This window comes from Monodelphis domestica, chromosome 8 (assembly GCF_027887165.1).
Source record: "Monodelphis domestica isolate mMonDom1 chromosome 8, mMonDom1.pri, whole genome shotgun sequence".
NCBI lineage: Eukaryota > Metazoa > Chordata > Mammalia > Didelphimorphia > Didelphidae > Monodelphis > Monodelphis domestica.
This window is the reverse complement of record NC_077234.1, coordinates 110206999-110223548: the sequence shown is the minus strand read 5'-3', so window position 1 is coordinate 110223548 and position 16550 is coordinate 110206999. Positions and strand designations below refer to the sequence as shown.

The 16550-nt window shown below is 34.3% G+C and overlaps 1 pseudogene; it reads left to right on the top strand.

The window, feature by feature from the left end:
• The first annotated feature begins 765 nt into the window (after positions 1-765).
• LOC100010057 (heterogeneous nuclear ribonucleoprotein A1-like) overlaps positions 766-16550 on the top strand; it is a 139244-nt pseudogene continuing 123459 nt past the window's right edge.

The window sequence follows — 16550 nt, the reverse complement described above, 5'->3', positions numbered from 1 at the left end:
AATGATGTGAGAAGGCATGATAAATATCTTCAAGTATTCAAAAGTCTATTTAGTGGGCTTTGGCCAGGCACTGCTTCAAACTCTACAAAGAGCTCATTGTTTCATATAAACGTTGAAAGAAAAAGTAGCCCAAGGGCAGTAGGCAGAGTAAGAATTTAACTAAGTAGAGAGAGGAAAACAAGGCTCAATGATGAAGTTATGAGGGGAAAAATGATCACAGAATAAGAGAGGGGGAAAGAATCCAAAGACTATCCCTAGTTCATATACACCTTGTTTTGACAATTGCTGAGCAACTTCTACTTTGCGGGGATAAATGTAATCAGGAAGGTGGGGCATAGCATGATTATTCCTCCTCTGACTTGGCAAAATCCTTACTTTACATGATCTGCTTTTATTCAGACAGGGGGTAAGCTTGCTTGTTAGAGACAGAGAAAGACACAGGAAGTCTGCTCATTGACCCCCAAACTATCAGTGGAAACAATTTTGTATCACGTATGCTTTATTTCTGTATCCTCTGATGATTCTTAATTAAAGTCAAATTAGCATCTTTGTATCACAGAGTTCATTTTAAGCCAAATACAAACAGTAGGGACCCAAAATTAATTCAGTCTATTTTGTAAAAAAAAAAAAAAGGGGGGAGTAATTTTGTCCCAGTCGGGCCTTAGAGGGTCCCTAAAGAACTAGAAGAATTGAGTAGAAGCTATAGAGAGGGCAATTTTGGTTCATTGTTGATATAATAGGGTAGTATTCCTGTAGAAGGCAAAAATGCCTAACTCACATCTCTTCTGGATGAGACGGGGCTTTAGCCTCCCAGATGGTGCCTGTTTCGCCATGAGTCTCAGCTTTGCGTGTTACCATTCTTCTCATTACACTGTTGTTCCCATCTCCATTACTGAGAGGTTAGAGCTCTTTCCTAAAGTCACCATTGCTTTTCTCTTTTATTCTCTCAGTGTTTTTCTTCCCTGCTCCCTTATTCCTCCTGTTTGAATCATGGAGCAAGACCTAAGAAGTCATACAAGATATAAATAGCTAAGAGTAAATGGAAAAAAATGCAGGGCTCTTTTAAGTTTTGTCTGTGAGGGGCAGCTGGGCAGCACAGTTCCAGGACTGAAGTTGGGAAGACATGGGTTCAAATCTAGTCTTGGACACTTCCTAGCTGTGTGACCCTGGGCAAATCTCCTTAACTCCAATTGCCTAGCCTTGCCACTCTTCTGACATATAATTAATACTAAGACCAAAAGTAAGCCTTAAAAAATAAAAATAAATAAACTTTGTCTTTTGAAAGGTTTATTGAGTTATTAGTAAAACAATATAGTTTTCTGTTAGGGATACTTAATTACTAACTACTGACTATGATTTTAGCTACTTGAGCAAATGATAGAAAAGCAATTCTTGGAGAAAGAGATCTTCATTTATGGGTATAAATTGTACTAGATAGCATCTGAAGTTACTTCCACTTATAAGACTGTGAGCCAATTAATCCACTCATAAGAAAAATGCAAAAACGTACTTATTCCTTTATTTACTCCTTATGAAGTTATCAAAAATGGCTATTAAGGGAGAAGACGGTATTGAAAATGGCAGTTTAATCAATATAGAGAATTTCCAGTGTGTTACCTCTCCCCAGTAGCTTATCTTTTATTTAGTATGTAAATATTAGTATTTTACTGAGGAACATAAATATAAAGCAACATCTATCTGTATATGTCACAAAGATAGTAGTGTCAAGAGGAAGAGTTGAATCCAGGTTTTCATAGTTCAAAGTCCAGCATTCTGTATAAGGCAGCCATGATTCCTCTCTTTCACCGCTTATATTGCATTAATTTTTCTGAAGATGTTCTGAAAAAAACTGGACCAATCAAATATTCAAAAATCTATGAGATGAGCATATGGAACTACAGTAAAAAAAAAGTTGGCCAAAAATGGTTCAACAGTGAGGAAAAATGTATCCAAATGTAGATGATTCAGAAATCTCACACCTCTATATCATGGCCACTTTCTTAAGGAAAAAAGTAAAAAAAAATAGAGGAAATCATAAGAACCTAAAAACACAAATAAAAAAGAAATGAGTAAGTAAGTCAGGAAAAAAATGACTTGGTATTAACCTAAGCATTATTTGCCAGTCAAATATTTGTGTACTTTCAGACCAATAAGGAGTTATAACAAAGATCAGAATTTGGATGAGCAGTCCATTTAGGGGGTCCAACAACATATCTACCTTGTTCAGATACTAGATATGCTCAATGAAATAAGTATTAACAAGATTTAAAACAAAGTGTTATGTGAAGTCTGACCAGGAAAAGTTCCTTTCTAGCAGAACATTGGGGTAGGGAAGGATCAGGGAAAATTTCTTTGGGAAAAGAGAACATTTTAGATATAAGCAAAATAACCCATGTGCTTGTTCAGGAGACAGAGAGAAATCAAAATTGACTTAGTTGTATAGTACATGCCATGATAAGACTGAAAAATTAAAATTTTCAGATTGTGGAAGATCTTGATTCCCAAAGAAAGAAATCTGAGCTCTATTCAGCAATCTTTAGGAGGTCATTGAAAATTCTAGAAAGCAGAAGAACACAGTTAGGTTTATGCATAAGGAAGAAGTTGAGCCAGTGCTTTTAAAGATGGTTTAAACCAAGGAGATGGTAGAAGAAGGAAAATGTATTAGAAAACTATTATTATAACCCAGACATTGACCAGTGAGCTTCTTAACGAGAATAGAATCAGAATGGAGAGAAGGCGACAAGTAGAAAAACACTATGTAGATAGATTCGATATGTAGGTCTTGATAACTTGGCAAATCTGAGAGGTAAAAAAGGGGAAGGATGAAAGATAATGCCAAGTCTGTCTCAGGAGAGTATTTGATATCAAATGAAATATTGAAAAGGGAAAGGAATGGAGATTTCAGGGAAAAAATCACAGTCTATATTTTTGGAAATGATGAAATTGAGAAGTTATCAGGATTTGTCCCAGGGACAGTGAGAGCTTTGGATTTGGAGCTGGAAAGAGAGGTCATGCCTGTGGACAGGTTTGAGGTCATTTGTACAGACACATCTGTGTCTGAATCTGTGAGAGTTAAAATACAAAAAGACAGTATAGAGGAAGAAGAGAAGACTGAGGGCAAAACCTCAGGGAAGACAAATCATCAAAAAGAGAATGAGTGAAGGGCACAGAAAAATGTCTCTTAAAGAGAGAGGAGAACCAAGGAGTCATTGAATGCCACAGAGTAGCAGCAGAAGAATAAAAAGATCCATGGGAGAGTGATATCTTTAAATTGAGTAGAGGAAGAGCTTGAAGCAATAATGGGTGGTTAATCGTCAAATGCTACAGGAGGCAAAGGAACATGAAAACAGATTTAAAAACATAGAGTTAATTTGATAATCACTAGATTAACTTTTTTTGAAACCCCTACCTTCCTTCTTGGAATAAGTACTAAATATTGGTTCAATGGGATAAGAGAAGTAAGGACTAGGCAAATGGCATCATTAACTATTATTATTATCATAACAGATCCTTCAGTATAAGGACTGCTCTACATTCTATGTAAATTAGAGGTCAATGATCCAGCATTTTTAGACAAAAAGTACCATTTTCTAATAACATATGAAGGCTATGGGATCTCTTCTCCCTAATCCACAACTGACCAGATTTAGTATTGTAATAGAATTTATAGGAAGTCTATATCTCGGGTATTTGGTATAAATTGAGAAAAGGAATTAAACTTTTTATTAATAGACTCAGCATTCTATTAATAAATTGTTGTCTTTTTCAGAGGAAACATGTTTCACTGTACCTTTGTTGAATTATACACATGACATACTCTTTTGCTCAAAAACCTTCAATGGCTACACATTATGAAATAAAAGCACATTTCATTGCCATTCATAAATGAGGCTCCAACATAAATTGTCAACCTTCTTTTATTATGGTGCTCTCTTTAACTCATTCTGTAATATATATATATATATATATATATATATATATATGTATATATATATATACACATATATATGTATTTTTTAAATGTTCACTCTTTCCCAATTTCATACTCCCCACTATCATCTCTGTGTCTTTTCACACATTACCACATTAGCTTAGAAAGAAGTCCTCCCCTCATCTCCACCTATCCAAATTCTTCTCTTTCATTGTTCCATATAGGCATCTATTTCCAACTTTCCTTAATGTACCCAAAGTTGGATGTGATGTCTTCTTAATTCTCAGAAGACATTTTATTTGCCCTCTCCCATTTATTTAATCACAATTTTGCTTATATTGCAGCTATTTGTGTAAATGCTTCATCTTTCATCAATACATCATTAGGAGTTGCACCCATTATTTATATATATATATATATATATATATATATATATGTATGTATATGTATGTGTGTATATATTTATATATGTATGTGTGCATGCATATATATGCACGCACACACACATACACACCCCCTCAACTGTTTCCTCTGAAAGAAATATTCATTTAGATTTGACTAAGCTAGAGTGCTGAGTTTAAAAAGCCCAGCCCATATAAAATCAATGATCTAAAGATTCTAGCCAAGATCCTCTTATGCAGTGAGTACACCTTCCTGACCCAGTGCAGCTGATTACTGTCATAAACACAGTCAGAAGGGAGTACCTTTTTATGTTAATTCAATTAAGGAATCAGATCCTTTTAATCTTATGAAAATTCAAGTTTTTGTTGCATTTTATGATCCATAAGACCCTTAATACAGTTTAACCCTAACACTGATCTTATTTAGTCCTGGCACCGAATATACACATAACCAAATATATATATATATATATATATATATATATATATATGTACATATTGTTAGATTTAAAATAGTTTTGAGCGTTAAATAGTTGTAGATACGAGAGTGGGAGCCATAAACTGTTAGATTAAAATAGTTTTGAGCAAGGGAAATATATAACAATTATGACCACTGAAATATGTTTTCTACTGTGTCTTGGTTTTATATAAATATAAGATGGTCGCCAGGGAATATATTCCCAATTTATGAATATGCCCAAGCCAAATGGGTTTTATAGAGAAATTTAATTTATAATACACTGATTAATCAATAGAAAAAGAGAGAAAGTAAGAAAGGAATAAGAATGAAAGGTCTCAAGCCAATAAGGCCTAGACCTCAGTCCTAAGAGATAAATCAGTCAGTTGGTTTTATCACTCACCCAAGATCTCTCTAGGTAAGGCTTCTCATGCCAACCTCAGGCTCCACCTTCAAGAGAGCCTCCTTTCAAGAAATGTTTCCAGAGAATTCTCCTCCTGACTCCTCCTGAGTTCTCCCTCCACAGCCTCCTTCAAGACCTCTCCAGCAGCTCTCCCTCCAGGACCTCTCTCCTCTCAGACCTCCTTCAGAGCAACCACCTCCTCAGAACAAAACCTCCTCCCCCTTCTGTCCTCAGACCCCGCTATCCTTAAGGAAACAAACTAAGTTCCCTCCCTTCAGTTATCACATCTACCAATCACTGTCGATGTCTCCTCTGTGCCAATGGTGGCTCTAGCTTAACCCAGGACCTCCCAGAGGTCTCTCCCCTTTGCACATGTCTGTTGAAGGTCATATTCTCAAATAATTAAATCTTGATCTTTGCTACAGCCCTTCCTAAATCCTGTTACTCTGAGTAGGGTGGAGATTATAGTTTCTAAGACCTGGTTCTGTCATTCCAAGTATCTCTATTGTATCAATTCTAAAATCAATCATGACTCAAAGAACTTCCTGTTCTATGCTTAAGCATAGGTCAAAGCCCTTTCCATTGTTTAGCAAAAGGTTTCTGTCCTAAAGTAGTCTTAAGTAGGGAAGAGAAGGATCCTCCCATGCCAAGGAGTTTCACATTCCAATAGAGTTCTTACTATCAGTAAGAAATGTTTTCAAGTATGAAATTTCCCAATGGGGAAATTTCCAACATTCATAAGTCTAAGAAATTTTAAGGTTTACAATATACATTCATAAGTTCATATAAACAGACCCTTTTTTTGGCTCTTTGGGGACAGAGAATGTAGGTTTTTTTTTTTTAATTTCTTTAGCCCCTCTGACCAAAACATTGTGCACAATATGCACCAATTTTAGTTATCTTACTGGACTCTATGAGTCGTTTTTATTGTCTTGTATTTTCGGGATATGAAATAGACTAAAAGGTGAAATCCATTTGAAAGGGAACAACATCTTAACATTAAAGTTTTCTGGTGCCAAATGGTGCATTGGATAAGACATAGGTGATAGCAGATCAAGCATGCTCTTTAAAAATACTGGATTACCTAGCTATCCAAAATAAAATGATACAAGAATGTTTAAGAATAAAACATAAAATGGTTTTCAATATGATAGACAATCTAAGTACAGAGCGATGTTTATTTTAAATTTTTTTGCATCCAGACTGGGCTTTATAACCTCCTTCTTTTCTCCCCCTAATAAGCAACTGCAATTTCCCATCCTTTCTTTTTCTGCTAAGTAGCTCAGTGATACAATGGATAGAATTGTGTCCTTGAAGTCTGAAAGATAAATATAAATCCCACCTCAGACACTTATGGGTTCATCTTTACTTGATAATGAAGATGATTAATAATAGTTTATATTTTATAGTATTTATAATTTGTAGAGTGCTTTCTTCACATGAAGAATGTTTTGCAAGTAATATTATCACCATTTTTCTAGATGGGAAACACTGAAAATATAAGTGATTGGCACTTGCTCAGGGTCACATTGATAATTTTTTAATCTAAATCTCCTAGCTACAAGGACAATGGTCCTTCTAATATATTCCATGCTGTCCTTAAAAACTGTTTAGTAGGGGCAGCTGGATGTCCCAGAGGACTGAGAGCCAGACCTAGAAATGAATGGTCCTGGGTTCATACCTGGCCTCATACACTTCCTAGCTGTGTGACCCTGGGCAAGACACTTAATCCCCACTGCCAGCCCTTACCACTCTGCCTTAGAACAAATACACAGTATTGATTCCAAGACAGAAGGTAAAGGTTTAAAAATACTATTTGCTATTCAGTTAAACAATTTAACATGCATTTGTTGAGTGCACATGTGCAAGCACTACATTTAATTCTATAAATAATATATCATTACTTTGCAATGTTGTTTGCAAATTCTTTATATCCACATAATTTCATTTAAGCTACACATCAACATTACAAAGAAGATGACAAAGTACTCTTATCCCCATTTTTAAAATGAGAAATTGAGGCAAAAAGATATTAAATGATATGTCAGAATCACACAGCTAGTAAATGTCTGAGGTCAGATTTGAACTCAGGTATTCTTGACTCCAGGTCCAGCACTCTATTCACTGGATCATATAGCTGTCCTATGTTTGTACTTGTTCTTTAAGCAAAATTAAGGTTCCCATTTTATTCCACAACAATTTCTTAGGTATCTTAAGTAGTATTCATATATATTTCTCTCTTTTCCAGTGCTAGCAATGAAATCCATAGACAAATTGGTTTAACGTGGCAAGTAGGTCCCCTGAGGTTCTCTGAAGACTATAACAAGACCTAAGCATTTGTTATATTTGAATCCCTTGTCAACTCTTATTATATTTTTCTCCACTCATCTTTCCTCCTATTGCTTTTGCATATTCACCTGTTGTGAAAATGTCTCCTACTCTGGGCCATACAGAGATCCTCTTAATCTGCCTTTTCCTCTATTGAGGTTTTGCATCCAAATGCACATCCATTGCCATATGGCTGCCCACCGTTCTCCCGGTTTTCCCTGATGTGAGAGGGAACATGACTACTCCATTCCTGGAGGGAAGATCATCTGTATATGCAATCCAAGAATAGAACTGCCAGGTGGAATACAATGGAGAAGAACATTTTGCCCCATTGTTGCCCACTTAAGGCTACTTAAAACCAACACCACCATTATCTGTGACCTGGACAAAGCCAGTTCATCAGATGAATTCTAGTTCAGCTGGTTTCTTTACCCTTCAGTGTCATCATAAGAAAAGCTTGCCACCAATATCTTCTAACACGTTTATAATTTTCTTTTTTATCTGTTTAGCTAACTGGAACAAACACATTTTTGTCCCTTCAAAAATTTAATTTTTAATTAAATTGAAATAATATAAAATAATAAATAATATAAAATTTAAATAAAAATTTAATTGTGTTGGCACTTTAGTTCAATTCAAAATGCTCTGAATTATTCTCTGAATTTAGGAAAATGTTTAATGGACTATTTACAAATACCTACACATAAATAATGCAAGGTAATATAATATAATGTAATACAATGTAATATATATGGGCATGAGTATTTATATATATACATATATATACATTTATTGGGTACATTACAAAAAAGCAAATGTAGCATAAAAATAGGAATAAAACATAAAACAAGATTAACATACGTAATATTGACGAACAAAATATATTTAATTTTGTATTTATCTTGCACTTAGTTATATTGAAACAGATAACCAAAGAGGTTTTACCCTCTCAGTAGAATGTGGACTCTTTGAAGGCAGGGACTGTCTCACTTTTGTACCAGTGTCTAGCACAAGATCTAGCACATTTATTGTTGTTCAATAGTTTTTTCATTAGTGTCTGACTCTTTGTGACCCCATTTCGGGTTTCTTGACAAAGATACTAGAATTTTTTGGCATTTCATTCTCTGGCTTATTTTATGGATGATGAAAGTAAGACAAATAGTGTTGTGATTTCTCCAGTCATATAGCTAGTAGGTGTCCAAGGCTCTATTTGAACTAAGGTTCTACTGATTCAAGACTATCTTTCTTTCCACTGTACCATCAGGCACTGAATAATATGTGCTTAATTAATGTTTGATGGTTCATTGGCCTCTAATGTGCTATCTTCAAAAGAATATGGTTTCATTTTCAAATAACTATAACTATTAGAAAAAAAAATCATTATATTGAACAAAAATCAGACTCCAACTTCCACCTATTTTTTCTAATTCTGTCATTCTCAACCACATAGAACATCTATAAAGCCTCATTTACATAATGTTTTTTAAGTATTTAAAAATAGCTACAATGGTTATAATTTCCTCTAAAATCTTCTTTTCTTTGAGCTAAACATTCCTTCCTATGGTATGATCTTTATTTGCCAAACTATCTGGTCACCCACCTTCTTATTTTTCTTTTGATGTTTATCTTAGTGTATAAATTTCTTTTATAATATTAAATATCCAGAATTGAACACATCACTCAGCTGACCAGAAAAGAATATAGTGGAAGTGATAACTTCCCTCTTCTGGACATTATCTCTTTCTTAACATATTTTAAGATTGCATTTATTATTTATTTCCCTTGACTCCTATGTCATACTTTGACTTATATTAAAATTACTATTTGCCAGAAATTCCAGATTATTTTATCCTAAGTTGTTATTAAGCCTTTCCTCTCCCAGCATCAAAATATGAAGTTTGTTTTCTTCTTGAGTCAAAGTTTAGGACATGACAGTTATGACTACTAAGTTTCTTTTTATTAGAACCCATTTATTGTTCTAGCTAGTTGAGATTATTTTTGTGGATGGTGATATGGAAAATTATAAAGTGCTGAGGTTAAAAAATCAGTTACATAATTGTATGATAGAGGAGACATGGTTAGGCAGCTGCAATGAAAGACATGGAGTTTTTAGTTGGCTATAAGTTCAATGTGTGTTAACGGTACAGTATAGATTCCAAAAGCAGTTAATTTAATTTAATCTGCATTAGTAGTATTAGAACAAAGGAGACAGTAGTCCAATGATACCCTAGATCACTTAGGTCATATTGGAATATTGGGTCCAGTTCTACCTACTGAGAGAATTTGAAACAACACACGATAATGGTAATTGAGTGAACCATACTGACTCCATTTTGTGACTCAATAATGAATTTAATTCAGTTCTCTTTCTCTTTAATTATGGATTTATTCCAACTCCTGTCGTATGAGAAAACTTTATTCAATTGTGGGAATTGGAAGAAAACTTTATTGCATTGTTTGAATCTATCCCTGCATGACTAGGAACCACAACCACCTCTCCCTACTTAGAGATACTTAGATATTCTTAATGTAGTATCTGGGTTATGCTCATAGAAACCCAGTCAGATCCAAGAATGTATGCAAAGAGTTTTCTCACTATTATCAAGCAACCCATAATTATTTGAAAACAGGCCCTTTATTGGCTAATCAGTTATTATTTCAAAGTTTCTTTCATTCTTTAAAGGCACTTGGAGGAAGTGATATACCTTCTTTTCTGAATTCAGGGAATTGAATCTATTTGCTCTCTCCTTCCTTACTTGGAAAGTACCTAATTTTTCCTCCTTTTAGAAATCAAATACCCTCATTTTGTATCTGGGTTAATTGTTTTTAATTAATTCCTTTTGTTTGATTAATCAAGTTTAATATATAAAAATCTAGTTCTCTGTGCATTCAGGGTTCAATGCCAAAGCTGAGGGGGTTTCATCCCAATTCATGTAATTACCACACATCACTTATTAAATGATGTGCTCAGAAACTCAAACCTTTGTTTGCTCAGTCATTTCAATTTCACTCACATTTTAAAAAGGTCATTAAAAATGAGTGGTTGACTAAAATGGTGAACGTAGGATGTTTGCACAGAAGAGAAAATTTAGATAATATTTTAAGATATTATAACTGTTCTAGTATCTGAAGATATGTGAAATATTCCACAATGGGCTTGAAAAACAACAAGTTCTTAATAAATGTTTGTTACAGAAGCCAAAATTACTGTGTAGTAGCAGAAAAATCCTGAAACTTCTCTGAATATCCTTCCAAACCAATCTTTAAAAAGCATCTCAAAATGACAGATGTTAAAGTAGGACAAGTTAGGGTGCTATTCCACTAAACACAACATATAAGGTAAGCAGAAGGAGTAGATTTCCATAATATAAGGGGCAAAACTGCATAAGGAAAAATGCAAGCTGACTACCTCCCCCAACCCAATGTCATGCACCAGATGCAGAGGCAGGACATAGGTAACCTCAGAATTCTAGGATGTAGGCTACACTAAGAAAAAAAAAAAGCACTGTAGATCTACCCCTGGAGGTTACAGGTCCTGGCAATGAGATTCAAAGTTCAATAGCACTGGACTTACATGGGTCTCTGACAGAGCAGCAAAGATAGCCTTAGGGCAAAACCCTATGGATGTATGCTTCAACAACAAAAAATATGTTAGACCTTACCCTGGAAATATCAGGCATCAGGCCCTAGAAGTGATGTTCAGAGCTCCATAGCACTGGGCTCACTCAGGCCTCTGACAAGACAGTGAAGATAGCCCCAAGGTAAAATCCTGGGAGCCAGAAGCTAAGATAGAAAAGACCAACAGTTTGGAGGACTCTCAGTTCTTTGGGGTTGGGGGGGTGAGTAAACAGCAGCAAGGAAAGCTCTTTACCCTGGAAAATTCTATGAAAAAGAACAAAAAAACAGAAGCAAGAGAAGGTGATAAATAAGCAAAGACATGCAAACTCTCAAAAAAATTGGAAACTGGTCACAAGCTTTGGAGGAATTCAAAAAGGAGTTGAAGAACCAAATAAAATAGAGAGAAAAAATAAAAGAAAAGTGGGAAAAAGAAATGAAAGTAATGCAAAAAGCAAAGAACATATTGAAAGGCAAAATTAACCAAATGGAAAGAGAGACACAAAAATCAAATGAATTAATAAGTAGATTAACAACCAGAATTAACCTGCTGGAAGAACAGTCAAAAAAGTCCAATGATGATAAGAATGCTATGAAAAGTAGAAAAGAACAAATGGAAAAGGATAATCAAAATATAATGGATGGAAATCAGTCTTTAAAGACTAGAGTTGAGTAAGTAGAATCTAATGAATTCATGAGACATCAAGAAATAATAAAACTAAATCAAAAGAAGAAAAAAAGAAGAAAACATGAAATTTCACACTGAAAAAACACTGACCTAGACAAATAGATCCAGGAGAAGCAACTTGAGAATTATTAGACTTACCTGAATGTCATGAAGTCATGACCAAAAAAAAAAAAAGACTAGCCATCACATTACAAGAAAGTATTCAAGAAAACTGCCCTGATATTCTTGAGCAAGAGGACAAAATAGACGTTGAAAGAATCCACAGATCACCTCCTGCAGTAAGTCCCCAAACAACACCTCCTAGGAATGTTATAGCCAAGATCAAGAACTTCCAGGACAAGGAGAACATACTGCAAGTGGCCAGAAAGGAACAATTCAGATATCATGGATGCAGCCAAAGCAGGACTCAGGGGGAAATTTATATCCTTGAGTTCATATATTAAAAAATTAGGGAGGGCAGAGGTCAATGAATTGGGCATGCAAATTAAAAAAACTAGAAAGTGAACGAATTCAAAATCCTCAGAAGAAGACTAAATTGGAGATCCTAAAAATCAAAGGAGAAATTAATAAAACTTTAAGTCAAAAAACTATTGATTTAATAAATAAGACTAGAAACTGATACTTTGAAAACAAAAAAAAAATAGACAAAGTACTGGTCAATGTAATTTAAAAAAAGGAAAGAAGAAAATCAAATGAACAGTATCCAAGATGAGAAGGGAGACCTCACCTCTAATGAAGAGGAAATTAATGCAATCATTAAAACATATTATGCCCAGTTATATGGCAATAAATATGGCAATCTAAGTAATATGGATGAATATTTACAAATAAATAAATTACCTAGATGCTGAGGGGTGTCATGGTCTGATGGCCCCCAGAACCTAGACAAACATAGGAAGAAATAGATTACCTAAACAACTCCATATCAGAAAAAGAAATTGAACAAGCCATCCAAGTACTCACTAAGAAAAAATCCCCAGGTCCAGATGGATTCACAAATGAATTCTATCAAACATTCAAAGAACAACTAATCCCAATATTATACAAAATATTTTACAGAATAAACAAAGAAGGAATTCTACCAAATTCCTTTTATGACATAAATATGGTACTGATTCCAAAGCCAGGCAAATCAAAAACAGAGAAAGAAAACTACAGACCAATCTCCTTAATGAACATAGATACAAAAATCTTTAATAGAATACTAGCAAAAAGACTCCATCAAGTGATCACAAGGGTTATTCATTATAAATAGGTAGGATTCATAACAGGAATGCAAGGATGATTCAATATTAGGAAAACCATCCACATAATTGACCATATTAACAAGCAAACTGACAAATATCACATGATTATCTCAATAGATGCAGAAAAAGCCTTTGACAAAATACAACACTCATTCCTATTGAAAACATTAGAAAGCATAAGAATAGAAGGGCCTTTCTTAAAATAATAAACAGTATATATCTATATGATCAAGAGTGAAACAAGAATGCTCATTATCACCTCTATTATTTAACATTGTACTAGAAACATTAGCAGTAGCAATTAGATAAGAAAAAGAAATTGAAGGTATTAAAATAGGCAATGAGGAGACCAAGCTATCACTCTTTGCAGATGATATGATAGTCTACTTAAAGAATCCTAGAGAATCAACTAAAAAGCTAGTAGAAATAATCAACTTTAGCAAAGTTGCTGGATAAAAAATAAACCCACATTTCTATATATTTTTCATTTCAGCATTTCTATATATATCCAACACATCTCAGTAGCAAGAATTAGAAAGGGAAATTCCATTTAAAATCACCCTAGCCAATATAAAATACTTAGGAATCTATCTGCCACGAGAAAAACAGGAAAAACAGGAACTATATGATCACAACTACAAAACACTCTACACACAATTAAAACTAGATCTAAACAATTGGAAAAACATTGATTGGTCATGGGTAGGATGAGCTAACATAATAAAAATGAAAATCCTACCCAAATTAATTCACTTATTTAGTGCCATACCAATTGAACTACCAAAAACGTTTTTTTTTTTAATGAATTAGAAAAAAATAGCAAAGTTCATTTGGAAGAACAAAAGATCAAGGATATCCAGGGAAATGATGAAAAAACATGCAAAGGAATGTAGCCTTGCTGTCCTAGATCTCAAACTATATCATAAAGCAGTGTTCATCAAAACAATTTGGTACTGGCTAAGAAACAGAAAGGAAGATCAGTGGAATAGACTGGGAGAAAGGGACCTCAGCAAGACAGTATACGATAAACACAAAGATCCCAGCTTTTGGGACCAAAATCCACTATTTGAAAAAAATTGCTGTGAAAATTGGAAGACACTATGGGAGAGATTAGATTTGGATCAACCTCTCAAACCCTACACCAAGATGAACTCAGAATGGGTGAATGACTTGAATATAAAGTAGGAAATTATAAGTAAAGTAGGTGAACACAGAATATTATACATGTCAGATCTTTGGGTATGGAAAAATTATAAAACCACGCAAGAGTTAGAAAAAATCAGAAAATGTAAAATCAATAATTTTGATTACATCAAATTAAAAAGGTTTTATACAAATAAAACCAATACAACCAAAATTAGAAGATAAGTAACAAATTGGGAAACAATCTTCATAACAAAAACCTCTGACAAAGGTCTAATTACTCAAATATAAAAAGAGCTAAATCAATTGTACAAAAAAATCAAGCCATTCTCCAATTGATAAATGGGCAAGGGACATGAACAGGCAATTTTCAGTTAAAGGAATCAAAACTATTAATAAGCACATGAAAAAAGTGGTCTAAATCTCTTAAATTCAGAGAGATGCAATTCAAAACATCTCTGAGGTTCACACCTAGCAGATTGGCTAACATGACAGCAAGGGAAAGTAATGAATGCTGGAGGGGATGTGGCAATGTTGGGACATTAATACACTGCTGGTGGAGTTGTGTATTGATCCAACCATTCTGGAGGGCAATTTGGAACTATGCCCAGAGGGTGCTAAAAGACTGTTTTGCCTTTTGATCCAGCTATAGCACTGCTGGGTTTGTACCCCAAAGAGATAATAAGGAAAAAGACTTGTACAAGAATATTCATAGCTGCACTCTTTGTGGTGGCAAAAAATTGGAAAAGGAGGGGATGCCCTTCAATTGGGGAATGACTGAACAAATTGTGATAAAAGTTGATGATGGAATACTATTGTGCTCAAAGGAATAATAAACTTGAAGAATTCCATGTGAACTGGAATGACCTCCAGGAAGTGATGCAGAGTGAGAGGAGCAAAACCAGGAGAACATTATACACAGACTGATACACTCTGGAATAATAGAATGTAATGGATTTCTCCTTTAGTGGCAATGCAGTGATACTGAACAATCCAGAGGGATCTATGAGAAAGAACACTACCCACATTCAGAGGAAAAACTGTTGGAGTAGAAACACCGAAGAAAACAACTGCTTGATTACATAGGTTGAGGGGAACATGATTGGGGATATAGACTCTAAATAAACATCCTAGTGCAAACATCAACAGCATGCAAATAGGTTCTGATCAAGGTCACATGTAAAAACCTACTGTAATTGCATGTTGACTATAGGAAGGTTGAAGTTAGGGTAGGGAGGGAAAAAATATGATTCTTGTAAATAAGGAATAATGTTCTAAATTAACTAAATAAAATTTAAAATAAATAAATTTAAAAAATTAAATGGAAAAAGAAAAAGAAAAAAATTTAAAAAGAGATAAGGAAAGTAATTACATCCCAATAAAAGGTGGTATAGACAATGAGTAAATATCAGTGCACAACATATATGCACCAAATGTTATAGCACTGAGATTTTTTTAAGTGAAAACTAAAGATTAAGAAGTAAATAGATAATAAAACTAAACTATTGAGGGACCTCAACTTTCCCTTATCAAATATAGATAAATTTAACAAAAAAAAATAATTAAGAAAGAAGTAAGGGAAGTAAATGAAATTTTAGAAAATGAGGACTAATAGATATACAGAAAAAAAGTGAATAGGGATTAAAAAAGGAATATATCTTCTTTTCAGCAGCTCATAGTACATATACAAAGATTAGCCAAGTACTAGGGCATTGATGGTGAACCTTTTAGAACCTTTTAGACATTGTGTGCTATGCCCTACCCACCCCCCCCCACTTTGTGCTATGCCACAAGTCACCTAAACTAATTACCATAACCCCCCACCACCCCATATGTAGTCTCCCTACCTCATTCTTACTCTAGACAGGGGAAGGAGAAAGGAAAGAGTGTGGCCTGGGCACTTCTCAGGGATGAGAGTAAGAACTTCCATTGGGCTGCTATGCAGAGGGGTAGGGAGGTACAGTGGAGGGGGGCAATGGAGCAACTCTAGCTTATAAAGGCCTTATAAAGGCATATATAAATATGCCCACAAAGAGGTCTCTGCATGCCATCTTTGGCTCATGAAACATAGATTCACCATCATGGCTCTAGGGCATAAAAACATCAGAAACAAATGCATAAAAGCAGAAATAATAAATGCAACTTTTTGAGATCATAATATGATAAAAATTAGTAGTAGTAAGGGTTCATGGAGAGGCAAATTAAAAATTAATTGGAAATTAAATAATCTAATTCTTCAAAACTTGTGTGGTAAACAACAAATCATAGAAACAATTACTGATTTCATTAAAGAGAATGACAGTGAGGAGACAACACATCAAAATTCATGGGATACAG